General features: G+C 41.3%; 1 protein-coding gene across 9 annotated transcripts in view; it reads left to right on the top strand.

Annotated features, from left to right (window-relative positions):
* Positions 1 to 18,956, top strand: part of NTNG1 (netrin G1) — a 527,102-nt gene that overhangs the window by 470,260 nt on the left and 37,886 nt on the right. The window lies entirely within an intron of this gene.

Genomic DNA, 18,956 nt, shown 5'->3' with positions numbered 1-18,956 from the left:
AGGACGGACTCCACTTGATCAGCGGGGGATCGCTCTGCTGATCCCCGCTGAGCAGGCAGATGACAGGTTTGTCTCCGCTCACTGTGCATAGCAGAGACAGATCCAGTCCCGTTCTTCTCTAGGGGGAGATTGGGTGAAAACGGACCGCCTGTCCGTTTTCATCCGATCAAATCCGATCCGGCAGACAGATGGAACATAGAACCACCATTGGTCTGGATTTGGCCGACAGGTTCGGATTGGATAGTGGCAGATGTCAGCAGACATGTCACGTGAATAGAGGGTCCGATCAGGTCCGCCTGAAAAAACTGACAGGCGGACCTGATTGGACAGCCTGTGTGAAAGAGGCCTAAACAATTATGAATACAGAGCTGGATAATGACACACAATCTAGACCAGATATTTAATTTGCTTTGTGTGTCATTACCCATCTCTGGGGCTTTGATCCTGGTTTATAATGTTAGATCACAAGAGAGTGCTAGGCCTTCCTAACTAGCCCACACTTATTTTACTGTCTATATGGACATGGACAGATCATGAGCTACAATTGTGATGCTTTCACAGCAAAGCGTGACTGGTATAGTATAAAAATATCTTGTCAGATTAATGAGTAAAGCTCCAAATCAGCCCCTTCAGTCTGAACCTGATATGTGATGACAGAAACAGTTTTTTACTATCTGATGAAAATGAATATGTTCTATAGATCAGGGTTTCTCAACTCCAGTCCTCAAGGCACCCCAACAGGTCATGTTTTCAGGATTACCCTCAGATGAAACACCTGTGGTAATTACTAAAGGCAGTGAAACTGATCAAATCACCTGTGCAAAATAATGGAAATCCTGAAAACATGACTTGTTGGGGCGCCTTGAGGACTGGAGTTGAGAAACAATGCTATAGATGGTGAGATTTTATATTTGTATGTTTTTGGTAATCAAATGCTAAATGGAAAAAAATATGCTTACACAATCCTTTTCGATTTTCAACAAAACAGCTCTTTTTCATTTTTTGTACATATGTCAGAGCATACGTTACATGTGCTTGTATAACATTTCTTATTTTGAAAATAAGGCAGTACCAAGTAAAAAAAAAGTGTATTCACTGCTTACAGTATTCAGTAGAATTAGAATGTAGTATATTTGTTTGCTACACCTGTAAACCACTGATTTTCCATATTTACAAGGTGTATACACAAAGGGTCCAAATGATGAGGGTGAGCTTATCAAGTCTCTTTCCTTCTATCTTTTCTGTCATAGTTGTACTTCGCAAACAAACAGCACCCGTGGGATCTTTTAATAAAATATGTATGTTCTGTACAGCTTTCCCATGTTGTGGTATCTTCTGCATTCCTAGGCATTGTGGTTTGTGGATATCATAAACTAGCCCAAGCTAAAATAGGATTGTGCCTTTGGTCATTTGTTGCATTTAGTGTCCAAAAACTGCTTAGGTGGTTTTAGAATATTTCAGTTCTCAGTTGTGGCCGAAGATTCCAGTGAAATTGCTATGTTCTCTAATAAACATTACCGAACTACAAACAAAATATCACACAGCTAAGCAGAAAAGGAAACATTATTTTGCTAATAAAAATAAGTCCACGCAGCACTGATCAGTTAATTTGAGGATCATAGGCATAGGGTGTTAATTACATTTATCATGTTACTGGTTTATAAATCTGCATCTTCATAGTGGTGGTCCAGAATTATTGACAGGCCAATAGAATTCCTAAGGGGAAGTTGCAGGACTGGATGTATTATTTGGAATTTCTTCAAGATTGACACTTCGAAGCAACAGGAATGGTGGCTCATGGGTATTTCTAATTATCACCCTGTATTCACCTTGACCCAATCCACAGATCAGGAGTCTATTGAATTCTCCTAAAGTAACACACTGCAAAAAAGCAAAGATAAGCCACAACAGTTAATCATCTTACAACATTCTGCTTATATCAGAGAGCTAAAAGTTGATTTCTGACTCACTGTAGTTACTGCACAAAGCTGATTTTTACACCATGTTATTAACCACAGCAAGATATGTCGCTTGCTCAATAACCAAAAATGTACTATAAAACAAAACTGATCGTTGAGCTTATTGAACTGCCAGCCTCTAGTTATTACTTGTTTCCTTCATACATTTTTAAGGAGCATACAGAGTTATGTTAAAATAACCCAATTAGTAGCTTTACAATCTGCACAAATTAAATCCTGTCATGTCTTAATATAGCAACAGTAATATTAAAAAGTTTGCCTTTTAGTATTTTAAAGCAGTTTTTAATCTCCAGTCACATGACTTTTCCCAGGTAGGGTTAAACAAGATCTACATGAGATGGACTATCCAAGGAGAAAACAGGCAAAGGGAAAGCATTTCTTTAGTTTCTACACACCAGGAGATCACTCTGTCTAGTTGTGAATGTTAACCTTTTGGCAAGTCATAGGGGAAGAGGCACTAGGGTGGATGATGTGTGTAAGACAACTTGCTTACACACAGTCAGAATATTACAATGACCACACATTTTAGTTCAAAAAGTAGATACTGACCCTGAAGAAACAGAAAGCAGGTAGTGCAGCACTATATCAGTCCAAATAATGAAAAAACAATCCGTGCAGACTTCCATGATATTATAAGCAAGCAGGTGATTTCGTGGAAAAACCTCCACCAGAATAGTAGATGGACTCTCACCTCACCAAATTGACCCTTTGGTTATAGAGGGTCTGAAACGCCTTCCCACTTGGGGTATGTACAATGGAATCAGCACATATATGTTAGGCACTTCGCATTTGGACAGGTATGTAAATCGGCACTTTTACTCCAGAGTCACATGTATCAAAACATAAAAGCAATAGATAGTGCTCTCTGTACATATAGAATTTAATGACATTTAAAATTACATAAAACACTCACAAAAATAGGACTTAAGCCAAGTGCTAGGCAAAGCGGCATATAAACAAATGAACTGCAATGGCTGTGAGTGACGTCACGTCCATCCATACATGTTACATCCCCTATGGGCGGGACTTCATCAGCGGACCCTGAAGAAGGCCATGGCGCCCTGCAGCCCCCCCACCCCAAAGCACCTTGTCCCCATGTTGATAAGGACAAGGGCCTCTTCCCGACAACCCTGGCCGTTGGTTGTCAGGGTCTGTGGGCGGGGGCTTATCGGAATCTGGAAGCCCCCTTTAATAAGGGGGCCCCCAGATCCCGGCCCCCCACCCTATGTGAATGCGTATGGGGTACATCGTACCCCTACCCATTCCCCTAGGGAAAAAGTGTCAAAAAACACACTAGACAGGTTTTTAAAGTAATTTATTAGACAGCTCCGGGGGTCTTCTTCTGACTTTGGGGTCTCTCCGGCCTCTTCTCCCCGCATCCGGTTCTTCTGCCGGCACCTCTGCTATCTTCTGCTGCTCTTTTGCTAGTGGTGGCCCAGGCTTCTGCCTTCTGCCTTCTGCCTTCTTGTCTTCTTCCCACTTCTCTTCTTCCAATGTTGACACGACGCTCTCTCCGGCTGTAATGCTCTCTGAGCGCTCCGCTATGACTTATATAGGCAGAGTCCCTGCCCCCTTAAGACGTCACAGTCTCTGGGCATGCTGGGACTATGACATTTTAAGGGGGCGTGGTCAACATCACTGGGAGACCACGCCCCCTTAAACCATCCCCACCCCCTTTCCTGACCAGCCGGGCTGCGTGCTCGGATAGGGGTCCGGTATGGATTTTAGGGGGACCCCATGCCGTTTTTTCGGCGTAGGGGGTTCCCCTTAAAATCCATACCAGACCTAAGGGCCTGGTAGGCCCCGCGCTCGCCGCAATAGGAAAATTTGTTTTTCCTATTGCAGCAAGCGTGAGATGCAGTACCCTGCCCTTTCGTTGTATCTGATCCGTCGGACCAGCATACAGACGAACGGGCTTTCTGTCAGAAACTGAGTCTGGCGGAGTTACGACGTAAAGATTTGAAGCAAGTTTCAAATCTCAGTCCATCGGATTTCCGACCGAAACGGTCCGTCGGAAGTCCAATGCGACCCACACACGGTCGGATTGTCCGCCGGATTCGGTCCGTCGGACCAGTCCAGTCGGAAAGTCCGCCCGTGTGTACGCGGCATTAGCCATTCTAGTTCCTTTCACACTTTCATTAAATTTTTAGTAGGCATGTGTGCCAGACTCACTCAGTGACCATCCCTGCCATGCATTTCTTTGAGAAATCTTTGAAAGTACAGCATGCTATTGCTATATAGTGGGAATGTGCATCCATACTATGCAATTACGAAATACTTGCACTACTGATATAGGCTGAACAAAATGATATAAAGAGCAGGGCCCTCTGATTCCTCCTGTATTGAATTGTAACTGTACTGTCTGCCCTTGTGTTGTAAAGCGCTGCGCAAACTGTTGGCGCTATATAAATCCTGTATAATAATAATAGAATAAATGAAAAGTGAGAATTTAAGGGAGTGTGGACAGGTGAGTATTCGATTTAGAAGATTGCTGGATGGGTGGGGGTATAGTCAAATTAATAAAAACTTGCATGCAGTGCTCCTTGGAATTTGAGGATCCCTGAGTGCTCAATAGGAAAACAATATAGGCATGCAGGCACCTGGTACGGTATAGAAAGTGAATTAAGCAGCTTTTCGATGACTTCATGTTTGCATTGTTAGACCAGGGTAGTTTATCAGCAGTTCCTGGGCTGTTTTATTTAAAGAAACCTTAAGTATGTATGATTGAATTGGTGGTTAGTTGTCTGGCTGTTGGGTTGATCCACAAGGCTTCAAAACCTTCTGAGACAATGATACACCTTTTAGAGGACTTTATTGGTTTGCTATGGATTGGTAGTGTAATATTATTATGTTTAGTGGGTCTGTTTGCTTATTTTTTGCTGACTTGTGCAATTTAAAAAAGGATGTATACTGCAGTTTTACTGTGTAGTTCATTTGAATATTGCAACCAAACACGCTTCATGTTTACATTGTATGAAGGAGTTATGAAAAGTTTCCTGCAAACTTTGGATTTGAGAAAAAATGAATCACAGTGCATCTAAAAACTGTTCTTTAAATGACACACTTAGGTCCCATACACACTTAGCATTTGGCCCCTGTACACGAGGCTTTGGCGTTTAAGTGTGGCTGGACGTCGCAGATGCACGACTGACATCTGCTGCAGCTGGATGGCGCACAGAGTGTGCTAACATTTAGGGCAGTATGTGCCCAGGGATGAATGCCCAGAGCAAAGACTTCTTGCGTTCCAGATATGTGTCCCTGGGCACCATTTAGCCACAGCAGCTGTCAGTGTCTCAGAGACTTGGAAAATAGGTATTGAGTTTTTTTGGTGCTTTACATCAAACAACACTGAATTATATTAAAAATTCATCATTTATTTCAACATCAATAAAAACATGTATTTAACCGCTTCCCAACCGCTTCACACAGATATACTGAGGCAGAAGGGCATGTACAGGCAGAATCACGTACCTATACGTTGCCCTTTAAGAAGCAGCTTGCGGGCGCCCGCCGCGAGCTCCGTGAGCATGATCATGGGTCCCGCGGACTCGATGTCCGCTGGTATACCCGCGATCGTCTCATGGAGAGGAAGAACGGGGAAATGCTAATGTTAACAAGCATTTCCCTGTTCTGCCTAATGACACTAACACTGATCACCGCTCCCTGTAATAGTGAGCGGTGATCAGTGTCGTGTCACACACAGCCCCTCTCCCCCACAGTTAGAATCTCTCCCTAGGACACACTTATTCAATCAATAAACGCTTGCTGTGATTTTATTTACCAAAAATATGTAGAAGAATACGTATCGGCCTAAACTGAGGAAAAACAATGTTTTTTTATATATTTTTTGGTGATATTTATTATAGCAAAAAGTAAAACATAATGCGTTTTTTTCAAAATTGTCGCTATATTTTTGTTTATAGTGCAAAAAATAAAAACCACAGAGGTGATCAAATACCACCAAAAGAAAGTGTGGGGAAAAAAGGACAACAATTTTGTTTGGGAGCCACGTCGCACGACCGCGCAATTGTTAGTTAAATCGACGCAGTGCCAAATCGCAAAAAGTGCTCTGGTCTTTAGCCAGCCAAATGGTCTGAGGCTTAAGTGGTTAAGTAAATCTGGCCAATTGCATAGCCACGGTCCTGGCCATACAGATAGTAACATCAGTTCAATGTCCTTCTGGATTTACCGTGGAACTAAAGTGTCATGAATTTTACTTTGTGTTTGCATTTCTTTTCTTTCATTTCAGTTTAAGAAAGTTAAAATGTATTTAGAAGCTGTAAATATTGCCGCGCAATTGTCAGTTAAAGTGATGCAGTGCCGAATCGCAAAAAGTGCTCTGGTCTTTGGCCAGCCAAATGGTCCGGGGCTTAAATGGTTAACTCCAATAAAAAATATATTTGCACTTAGGGTTCATTTTATATCAGTCTTGCTGTATACAGTGATACTTTTATGGCAAATCTGACATGTTTCACCCTTTATGGCAAATCTGACATGTTTCACCCTTTAGGCTTCTTTAGGGGATATTTTGTTCACATAATGTTCCCATGCAGATTATTATGCTACTTGGACAAATTGACTAGATAGTTCAGGGAAATTACTTTTACTCCCATCTAACCAGGTAGGGTAGTATATGACCGCAGGAGATATATAGAGACCCAGTAAGTGTAGTGCAATTAGATGCCACACAGGAGGCAAGAAATCCTTACAGATGGTATGGACTTGGTGTGCTGTAAGTATATCTTGTTGGGGACTGTGCATGCATCTGTGTGGCTCCAGCATTTGGCATATAAAATGAACCCTAAGTGCAAATATATTTTTAATTGGAGTTAAATAAATGTTTTTATTGTTGTTGAAATAAATGATACATTTTTAAAATGAACCCTAAGTGCAAATATATTTTTTAGTGGAGTTAAATAAATGTTTTTATTGATGTTGAAATAAATGATGAATTTTTAATATAATTCAGTGTTGTTTGATGTAAAGCACCAAAAAAATCCCAATACTTATTTTACAAGTCTGTTTCAAATATATGGGATGTGGTGCGTTGGCTTGTTGGCGATCCACCCACATTTATTTTCCATTGTCTCAGAGAGTTTCACAGGCAGCCAGCAGTGGGGCTGAACAGGGCACCTAAACTTCCACCCAGCACCTAAATGCTGGAGCCTCATGCACTGTGGCTAAAGTGTGCATGTGGGCTCAAACACAAATATGAGTTTTAAATTGCATATGTGTCAAAGGATCCAATCAAGGCATACGCTTGCCAAGATAAACAATCTTGAAATGACTATAGCATTTTAGTGTACTGTACATAGAATATAAACATGTAAGCAAAATAGTGAACATCTCAACCTTCTAGACCTTGTGGGAAGTAGGTTGCTGTGCTAACATGTTTGTGGCACAGTATGGGCAAGAATTATTTATGCTTCTATGGCGGTCTAGTTGAGTTATGGGCATTGTTATGGGTACCATTATGGGTAGCTTCACTGGCCATAGTTTATGGGGAGAAAATGTGCTGATCATTGTCTGTTGTTAGTATTAATGGTTTGTTTACAATAAATGTGTGTGTTTCTAGGGGTTGACTGTGCTATCTTGTGTCTATCTTTGGCGATTGTCAATACTGCCATACTGCTGAGAAAGAGGTCCCTCATGACTCCGAAAAGTCATACTATATTTTTGTAATGATTGTCCCTGATTTGCTAATTCTGTTGTTTTGGTGAAACTCTGCTAGTCTGATCCTTTGACGTGCAGACTCACAAATTTTAACATCCATCTCTCATATTAAACAACAGCTTATTAAAAGGGCTCTTACTGGAAAATCTGACAGTTAAGGCCTTGTTCACACTTGAGTGTTTTTGTTTTCTTTTTGCCATCTGTGTCCCATTGGAGAGATTTTCCTTTACTTCCTGTCCCATAGCCGAAGAAGTGAGAGGAAATCCCCCCACAATGAGGGAAATCCTGGTTGTCACCAAGGTCACCAGAACTGGTGTCCACCTAGAAAGATTTTCCCTCTATTTGTGTTCTATTGACAAACTAAAAGTTTAGATTTTCTTTTACTTTTACTAACAGTGATAACAGTTAACAGGACAAATAGAGAGGATAATTCTCCCTGACGGGGACAACAGACAACAATAGAAACCTGTCAGGTGTTCTAATCCCTTTCCACTCTTATCTAAAAAAAAAAAAAAATGTTTTGCCTTTAGCTATACTTTAAAGGTGTAGGGATACACCAGAAGTCCAGCAGAGCACAATGCAGCCGAAGTCATCAAAACTGTCCCTTTGCTACAGGCCAGTCAACATGCAATCATGTGAAGGAGTATTAGAAAAAGATATTAATACAGCATGTGTGACACTCTTCTGACCCCCAAGGACAAGGTGGACTAACATTTCACCTCAGGATGTAGTACAATAGTCAAGCAGTGTGTACAGATGGGTTCCAGTCACTTTTAGATGACAGCAACAGGAAGAAAAAAATAAAAAGGGGGAACAAAAGTATATACAGTCTTCACAGATGAATACCCTCAATGTTGACCCAGCACTGAATGTAGCTCCTGACTTTAAGGCACTTGTCAGTTCAGCTGCCAACACCCTGAGGAGAAGACACCATACTCCAGTGAGGTCCAAGCTTCAGATCCCAGCTTCTCTAAACCCTTAAAACATCTGGAGTTCCTCAATGGCAGTTGTGAGCGGGGTCTACTGTGCCTGTGCACGTGGGATAACAACTTGCATGAAGGCCTGCTCACCAAGGCCCAAGAGATTGTGGTCATGTGAAAAATCAAACATTAAGCTAGTCCCCGACTTCGAGATGAGCCACCTGTGTGCTGCAGTAAAGTACAGAGTTCCTCTGTAAGATGTTTTGTCCCATATCACCACACGCTTGTAACTGATGTATGTTTACATTGGGAGGGACGTGCAGAGCCTATGCCCACTCCACCAGTCGAGAATACCTCTGTTACTTCACCTCCAGTAACACTTAGGGGCCCCATGCGTGCTCATTAACTTTTTTTCTTCCCATACCTCATGATCAGGCTTTAGATCTCTGTAACACTAGTCTGCTCCTGATAACAAGAGGAGACAGATAGCTAAGGAGGGAGCCAGAGCACCAACCCCTTCTCTATCAGAGGACCTTTCACCTAACCAGGTATAATGCCAAATGACTGGTTGCTGTAGCTGTTTTACTCTTCGGTTATCCATGGCAACTACCTCCTTTTCCTTGTCTTGCAGAGCTAACCTTCTGCTAACGTGCACCCCTTTGAATAACTTCAGACCAGGCTCACAGCAGTTGAAACAACTGTACTGAAAACATTGCATAGTAGTTACAACATGGTAGAACGTCCTTTCCCTAACTAACACTAATTATGGCTGCCCCAGTATACCTGCACAGGTAGATAGGAAAAGTCCATAATTGTCACTTGAACAAGAAATTGTGGCAAATCACCTGTTATAGAAAACGTTTCTGAGGACAAATGTCTACTCACTTTGAAGAGATCTCCTCCTACTTCCCGTTGTATCTCTGGGACAGAAAATTAAGGGAGATCTCCCTGAGGAGTTAGACAGCAAAGAAAAATACATTAGCCATTCACTAGTCTCGCAAAAACTAAAAGGAAAAATATTACAGCTTTATACACTTTAACCGCTTCCCGACCACCTCACGCAGATATATTAACGTACCTGTATGTGGCCCTTTAAGAGGCATACCCGCGATCGTCTCACGGTGAGGAAGAACGGGGAGATGCTAATGTAAACAAGCATCTCCCCGTTCTGCCTATTGACACTGTCACTGATCACAGCTCCCTGTAATCGGGAGCGGTGATCAGTGACGTGTCGCACACAGCCCCTCCCCCCACAGTTAGAATCACTCCCTAGGACACACTTAACCCCTACAGCGCCACCTAGTGGTTAACCCCTTCACTGCCAGTCACATTTACACAGTAATCAATGCATTTTTAATTACACTGATCACTGTATAAATGTGAATGGTCCCAAAATCGTGCCAAAAGTGTCCGATGTGTCCGCCATAATGTCACAGTCACAATAAAAATCGCAGATCACCACCATTACTAGTAAAAAAAAAAAATATCAATAAAAATGCCATAAAACTATACCCTATTTTGTAGACGCTATAACTTTTGCGCAAACCCATCAATAAACGCTTATTGCGATTTTTTTTTTACCAAAAATATGTAGAAGAATACGTATCGGCCTAAACTGAGGGGAAAAAAATTTTATTATATATTTTTTGGGGATATTTATTATAGCAAAAAGTAAAAAATAATGCGTTTTTTTTTGTTTATAGCGCAAAAAATAAAAACGCAGAGGTGATCAAATACCACCAAAAGAAAGCTCTATTTGTGGGGAAAAAAGGACATCAATTCTGTTTGGGAGCCACGTCGCACGACCGCGCAATTGTTAGTTAAAGCGACGCAGTGCCAAATCGCAAAAAGTGCTCTGGTCTTTGGCCAGCCATATGGTCTGGGGCTTAAGTGGTTAAGTAAATCAGGCCAATTGCATAGCCACGGTCCTGGCCATACAGATAGTAACATCAGTTCAATGTCCTTCTGGATTTACCGTGGAACTAAAGTGTCATGACTTTTACTTTGTGTTTGCATTGCTGTTCTTTCATTTCAGTTTAAGAAAGTTAAAATGTATTTAGAAGCTGTATGATATTCCTCCAATCCTAAATGTCAATAGAAAACTACATTAACACCAAGAACAATGCAGCAAACAATTTATGATTGCCTGAAGCTCTTGATATTAATATAAGGGGTATATGGATTCATACCAAATTTAACATGGCGAGGATGCTCGCTGCTCTTGCATGTGGTGGCTATTCACAGTTAAACAAAGCTTTTTTTATAAATAACACAAAAAAAAAAAAAGATTTTCTGTTATCTGTGAATGAAATGAACACAATGAATTGTAAGTAAATGTGTTACTACTGCCACCTAGTGCTGAACTGAGGAATAGTTTTCAGGAGTAAAGCCTCAACCTATTTTGGTAATCTTTTATGTTGGGGAAACAGATATGTATCACTTTACAATAAAACATGGCCAACAGTGTATATAGTACACAAAATGTATTTGTTTTTTTGGACAGACAGGGGTTTGTGGAGGCCAGAGCCTTTATTATACATATGTTCTAAGGTTGTCACCTTTTCTGAGAAAAAATGCAAGCCTTATGACCTCTTTCCTATCGATAGGTCTGCAAAACAGCAAACAGGTGGCATCTCTAGTTAAAAGATAAAACTATGGGAGCTGTGATTGCTAGCTCAGTTTTTAAAGATGCAGGGATTTTTGCTTCATTTCCTAGCAAGTCACTGTCACAGGGAGGAATTTAGACTTGTAGACATCAGAGGCTACTTGCTTGTTTAAGGTCAGCAACTCACTAGTTGGTGAAGCTAGGATTGACAGCCATTGACAGAAGTTAGCAACTGCACTACTCATATATCTGCTTTCACAAGTTCATTTTAAAGCTAAACTCCTGGCACAAAAACTTAAAGGCTAAGTTTATCTTTTGTAAAAAAAAAAATAAAACTAAATGCACATGTCTTTGCAGGTAAAAACTTTTAGCCCCAGTTCACACAGGGACGGCACGACTTGCAGGTCGCCTCAGCGAGGCGACCTGCAAACGACTTCCGCGGTGACTTGCAAAACGACTTCTGTATAGAAGTCTATGCAAGTCGCCCCAAGTCGCCCCCGAAGTAGTACAGGAACCTTTTTCTAAGTCGGAGCGACTTGCGTCGCTCCTATTAGAACGGTTCCATTGTACAGAACGGGAGGCGACTTGTCAGGCGGCTAGGTCGCCTGACAAGTCGCCCCTGTGTGAACCGGCTCTGAGAGTAAAAAGATTGTAGGGTTCAATGCCAGGCTCCTTCAAACACTCAGTACAGCTGACTGCCATATTTCCATATGGGCAGACACTTCCCGAAGTGCAGGAAGTGTCAATGAGCTATTAGAGCGCTCACCAGTATCCTCACAGTACATTGAGAACTACAAGCCTCCTGCCACTGGGAAGATGGGACTTGTAGTTAATTTATTCACAGATCTCTGTGAATGAAGGGTGCAGCTGTGTCGATGGAACCCCACACCACCGTGCTGTTTTTATATTGTGATAGCGGGTGCAGGGAGAGGATCCCCTGCCCATTATCACAAAGGGTGTTTGGCAGGTGCTGTATAGTAACTTGTTACATGTTACACCCTAAATATGGGTGTAACATGTAACAAAAGGTAAACTTATCCTTTAGAGTTAAATATGTTCCTCAATAGCCACAAAGGATATTATTCCACTTTTTTTGCAACAAATACCATTATAAACCCAGATCTTACCTTGTAAAAGTAGCATCATCACTGTGCTGTATGAAGTCTGTGCAGTGAGCAGAGCTGTGGGAGGGGCCCAGCAGGTTCATCCACTACAGGAACAGCAGGGACTGGTTTTATTAGGTAAAGTTTCACACTGGATTACTGTACAGATCTGGAATCTGGCAGGAACTCGCTACAGGAGTAGTGGCAGTAAATTCCCCACAGGAGTAGTAACAGCAGAGAGGAGGAGAGAGCTGGGAAGAGGTGCAGGCTGTGCTCTCTCACTCTAGCTCCTCCATCCTGTTGGAGCAACACTCCTTGATACAGGAGTTTATTACAGGAACACTGTCAGATTGAGACTGCAGAGTTTGATTACCTGCCCCCTCGCACCCCCACCCCCCCCCCCCACGCACACACACACACCTCTTTCCTAGATTGTTCCTGTCCCGGAAGCAGAAAATGTGGGTAGGGGGCAGGTAAGCAAACCCTCCACATTCCCATTCTAACAGCGTTCCTGTGTCAACTACTGTATACAGAAAGGAGAGCAGAGTTGGAGGGGGAAAAGCACAGCCAGAATCTCCTCCTGGCTCTTTCCTTCTTTCTGCTGCTGTCACTACTCCTGTAGTGAGTTTCCACCATTGTAGTATCTGAGGGTTGGATCGTAGTAGGGACACAATGGGAGATGGTATAGGGGTAACAAACATGTTGGAGATGAGGGGATTTGTGCTAGAAGTGGAAATGTAGGAGGAGAAGTTGTGCTAGGAGGGGTTATTTAAAGGGGATGCAGTTTGTCATCTGCGCCCTGGGTTCTAGATGACTTTGTCCTGGCACTGATCCCAGAGTTCAGCTTTAAGTCTGCAGAAAAACAAACGTAATTTCAAATGCTTAAATAAAACACATTTAATGAAGGCCATAGCAATAGTCCTAGGTTAGGGCAATAACAGGGCTCATGAAGCACATAGCTTGAAGACAGATCTTGTTTCTGAGAACCATGGTTTATTAAACAACTAGCATTCAATATATGGGGCCTCAGTACTGTCTGATTACTGAATGAATAAAATACCTTCTTCAAAATGCCAGCCTGTACTATAGCAACGGCTCAATGTACTTAGCAAATCTGAAAATGTCATTTGATATGATTTTCGGGGGAGTTTATGATAACTGTAATTTACATTTCCCTTGACACGGCAGCTGCATTTAGCATTTGCATTTAGCATGGTTATGTCATACCACATAGTAAAGGTCACCATACTTTTATGAACATATGGTTCATACATATGGCTGTTGTATGTGACAAGATGTTTCCTTTAATTAACAAAATGATCTTTTTCTACCATGAGCACAAAATTACTGATCATAGTAGGATTGATGTAGACATGTTACAGATATTGGCACACGTTAATGTTATGATATGCATGGCAGAATGGGCATGCTGTAATTGGTATATACAAATCGTACTCCGAATAGCGTATATTTGTATTTCAAAAACCAAAGAATAAACAAACAGAAATCCATAACAGCGAATGAAAAAAGAGCCTTATTTCAGAGACTTATAATAAAGTGTTAGCTCACCTTTGTGCTTATGTTTCATATTACACTATTTACATCAAAGGTGGTCACATTCTCCAACTTCGTCCTCAAATGCACCTCCCACCATTTACCTTATTCATGGGATAATTCTCTCTGGAGCCTCTCGTTGATTTAATTTTGTGTCTTTCCAGACTCATTGATTTGTCATTTATTCAGAGATCTAGGAATTTGTGAATAGAAAGAATACAAGTCTCATCTGCCACTGTTGCATTGCGCCAGAACAAGTGCAGTGATATCACAGCACTTGTAGTTTATTATTTACTTCCTCCAGCTCCATAACCAGAATCAAGAACAGGTTTGTTCAGGGCAAAGATTCAGAACTGTGCCATCCTCCCCCACTGCTAATGCATGATATAGAATGGGTATACTGCCCTGGGCGCATTCTCTGCTCTAGCTACCTATGGGTGGCATGAAGTGTGCACTATGCACACATAGCAAATCGCTTGCTTTTTAGCGGCTAGAAGGTAGGTGCATGAACAGTGTGTTTTTTCATGTCAGCTGTGGGCAAATGCGGTGGAGAGTGGGCATATTGGAGGACAGGGTGACAGCAGTAGCTGTAAAGGCAGACACAAAGCCAAAACTTATTGGTTGCCAGCCATTGATCTGGAGCCCAGTGGAGATGCCCCCTGAACACCTTTTGTCCTGGCCCTGCACATAACAGTAGGTCCATACCTCTGTACGGACCTGGGACTGGAATGTAAACAATGCAGGAGCCTGTGCATTGGACCTACGATGCACTGATCCCATTTGCAATGCTTTGCAGACTTCAATGCAAAATTAGTACAAATTTTGTTTTGTTAATGTGGTTGCTTTTGTGACATTTTTGCAAAATGTGAACTTACTGACAACCCCCAATTACATATTGGTTAAAATTCCAGGCAAAAATAAAGTTTATCTGAAAAAGAATGACCACTTTTTTTTTCATGCTTCTGAGTGTGGGCAGGGCTTAAAGTGATTGTAAAGACACATTTTTTCATTCAAAATAACACTCATGTCATACTTACTTGCTCTGTGCAATAGTTTTGCACAAAGCAGCCCTGATCCTCCTCTTCCTGGCCCCTCCCTCCTGTCAAGAGCCCCCACAGCAAGCAGCTTGTTAAGGGGGCACCTGAGCAGGCTCACTCCCGAGCCGCTGCTCTGTTTGACCATTTACACACAGCTGCGGCTTGGGCCCCCCCCTGTTCTTTCCTCATTGGCTCACTGGCTGTGATTGACAGTAGTGGGAGCCAATGGCTTCCACTGCTGTCTCAGCCAATGAGAAGAGAGAGACCCAGGAGACCTGAGGGTCTTGTCACACTGTTAACATTAAAGTGGTTTTCCGGCCGAAATTATACTTTTTAAATAAAAATACCCCTATAATACACAAGCTTAATGTATTCTAGCAAAGTTAGTCTGTAAACTAAGGTCTGTTTTGTTAGTTTATAGCAGTAGTTTGTTATTTTATAAACTTACAGCAGGCCGTGGCCATCTTAAGTGTGGGCATCTGAAGCCAGACTGTATTTCTTCCTGGATCTCATCCTTGCAGATCTCGCACATGCTCAGTGCAGCACAAGCAGTGTAATAGGTTTCAGGGCAGGTTTCCATAGCAACGGTAGTTTCAGAGGAAGTTGCCGCCCCTTCCCAGAAGGCATTGCAAACAGGAAATGATGCAATGGGCTGCGGCCAGGGAGGGGGAAGTGAAAAATGAATACAACAGATATACAGTAGGTGCTGAGAAAAAAAAAATATCCAATTTGTTTACAGTGCACAGTTTAGTGAGGGATGCTGAAGAGCTGTAAAAGTGGGTGGAACTCCACTTTAAGCACTCCGGACACACTTTTGTTAGAGAACATCACTGCCCAACTGTGCAGCAGTTCTGAGATGGTACCACAGAGCCATCAACTCTGCAATCTTGCAATCACTTCATTCCCAGTGACATGTCCAACTGTTGCTGCTGGATAAAGGAAATGCACCTCTTCCATAACTCCATGCTTGTTCTCCTTCCCAGGGCCCCTCTACATCTCTATTTCCCATGACTCCAGGCTGGGTCCCTAGGTACTCTGTGCCACGGGGACGGTCCCAGAATGTGGGAAGCAGGTCATTAGTGAAGGGGCCAAGCATAACACCCCTTCACTACCAGAGTAACTGTCACCTTTGCCATGTCCCCCTTTTCCTGTCTGGTTGGCTGCTATGCAAGTGACACAAATACTGTATCAGCAACACCAATCGAGCTTTCTCTGAACAGCATTCTGCTTGTTATACTTCTGTAATGTATCTTCTCTTTTTTCAATCAAATAGTTTTTATTGAGTTTTTCATTATACAACAAGAAAACAGATAAAACATATCTCTATGGCCACACATTTTGACTGATCTTTTTCGAATTGGGGCACTTGGGGTGACTGTTAGGGTCCGGCCTGGTTTGTTTGCTGGAGGTAGCAGTTGTTTGGGTAAGTTGGCTGTATCCGCGTTTTTTCTTTGGAAACCAAGCTCATACTTTGTTTGATACTGTTATCTAATGCAATACGACTATATAAATTGTATGTCTTGTTATAATAATTTTTGTGCTCTCATTTGTTTAGTGTTTCGGATTGACCTTGCACATACCCTGAAGAAGCTAATAGCGAAACATGTCGGGCTAATGTGAAATATACTCTTTATCGATCCTGAATTGCTTGTTCAATATGACCACCTAACATTTGCTACTTTATTGAATATATATTCTGTACATTCTTTTAACTATGTATAAATAAACATTTTTTATATTTTAATCAGCTTAAATCATTCATATTTTCATTGGCACCTTAAAAATCCCCTCAGTCCCCAAACTCTTTTTTAAATTTATTGGGATGAGGTGCCTGACTTAGGGGTGTTATACCATGAAACAGACCAACTTTTTGCAGATAAAACATATTCATCCCACATCCCCACCCATGGTCAACACAATAGCAATACCACAAAAAAATTTTGCACTCACCAAGCTATATTTTAATCTTTAGACAGCACCCTCCAACACATTATTACTCCTTTATAGTGCTTATATTTTTATTTTGTTATTTCCCTCCAAAGTTCTATTTCATTATTAACTTTACATATTATCATTCTTGCTCGGCTAACTGCTCTGAAGAATTAGAAGCTAGCCAGCATGGCCATATTTTCACAAATTTTTTAGAACACCTCCTATGTTTATATGTCAATTCCTCCCATCTTAAGTTAAGATTAATTGCTTTGATCCATTGATCTATTGTTGGCGGATAATTCGATATCCATTTTTGTAGTATAAGTTTACGAGCCATATACATAATTCTCAGCCACATCACATGCATTTCAACTGGGATGGTCTCTTCCGATATAATCCCTAGCAATGCTATTTTTGGGTCAGGCTGTATTTGTATAAAACACAGGGTATTTAAAGTATCAAATACACAATCCCAGTAGCAATGCAGTTTAGGGCAGTGCCACAACATATGTATAACTGTACCTGTATCAGTAGTGCATCTTGGACAATTTGATGTAGTTTCTTTACCCCAGGAGCGCAATTTTAAAGGAGTGTAGTGGGCTCTATGTATGATAAATAAGTCAAGCACTGTGAGGAGGATAAGGATACCCCAAATACATTTTTCAAAGCTTCTCTCCACATCTTATTGCTGAGTGTCTCTATATCTCTACACCACTGTCTAAAACTGCCCTTTTGTAAATTATTTCTAACTATCGTTTGTATAGAGGAATATATATATCTCCTATAAGTCCCTGTTTAGCATGTCTTAGAGTAACTGCCATGGCTAAAATTGATGAAGGATTATATTTTAACAGAAAGTTCCTTACTTGGCTCTGCAAAGCATGCCATAACTGTAAATATTGAAAAAATAATTTATTAGACAAATGATACTTTGCTGCCAATTTATCAAATGCTTGCAAAACGTCATTAGCATAAAGTTGGCTAAGAAGCCAGATACCAGACTTTTTCCATAAGTCAAAATTTTCAAGCTCCACCACTTCACGTAATTGTAGATTATTCCATATAGGCATATATTGAGTATATCCCTCATACTGAGTATCTTGTTGAACAGTAGTCCAGATCCTATATATCAGATAAAATGTAAGATATCTACGTTTATTAAGAAAGTGGTAAGCTACTATTGACTGCACTAGTGGCTCTAGTGGCAATTGAGAAAGTATAATTTGTTGTATGGGATCCTCACAATCTATAATTGCTGAAGTTGGGATGCTAGATAATACCACCTGGCATTAGGAACAGCCAAACCTCCTTCATCCTTAGGTAGCTGCAAAGTTTCCAATCTAATCCAAGGATGCTTATACCTCCAAATAAGATCTCTAAATAGGGTATCTATTTGTTTAAAAAATTTCCGTGGTAACCATATGGGACAATTATGTAACAAATATAACAAATGTGGCATCCATATTATCTTTATCAGATTAGCTTTGCCTATTATTGTTAAAGGCAGCTTACTCCAAATTTTCCCCACTTGCCCAAATCGCTTAAGTAGTGGGGCCAGACTCCTCTCCGCATATGTACTCACTTGTGCTGTAACTTGTACCCCTAAATGTTTAAATGTATAAACTACAGCAATTTGAGAAGCAGAGATTGGAAGATTGGTCATCAGGGGGTCCACAGGTAAAAGAACGAATTTGTCCCAATTAATCGTGAAGCCTGAAAAGGAGCCATAAGTATTAATTAAGGACATCACTGCCTCCATAGAAGACAGAGTATCTCCTAGAAATAAAAGTATATCATCAGCATATAAAGCAATCTTATCCTCTCCAAAATATCTACAAACCCCAATAATATGCGATGATTGACGAACAGATGCAGCTAAGGGTTCAAGGGCTAGGTCAAACAGTAAAGGTGATAGTGGACATCCCTGTCTTGTTCCTTGTTGCAGTGCAAAAGGTGCTGATACATGTCCATTTACCTGCACCCTTGCCACTGGGGCAGCATAAAGGAGTTGTATCCATCTTATAAACTGGGGTCCAAAAGCAATTTTTTCTAAACAGTGCCACAAAAAAAACCCATTCTATACTATCAAAAGCTTTTGCCGCGTCAAGTGACAATATAGCTCTATTGCCCATATTTTCAGACGGGACCTGTAA

Source organism: Aquarana catesbeiana, linkage group LG07 (assembly GCF_042186555.1).
Source record: "Aquarana catesbeiana isolate 2022-GZ linkage group LG07, ASM4218655v1, whole genome shotgun sequence".
Taxonomy (NCBI): Eukaryota; Metazoa; Chordata; class Amphibia; order Anura; family Ranidae; genus Aquarana; species Aquarana catesbeiana.
This window is presented reverse-complemented; position numbering and strand designations above follow the sequence as displayed.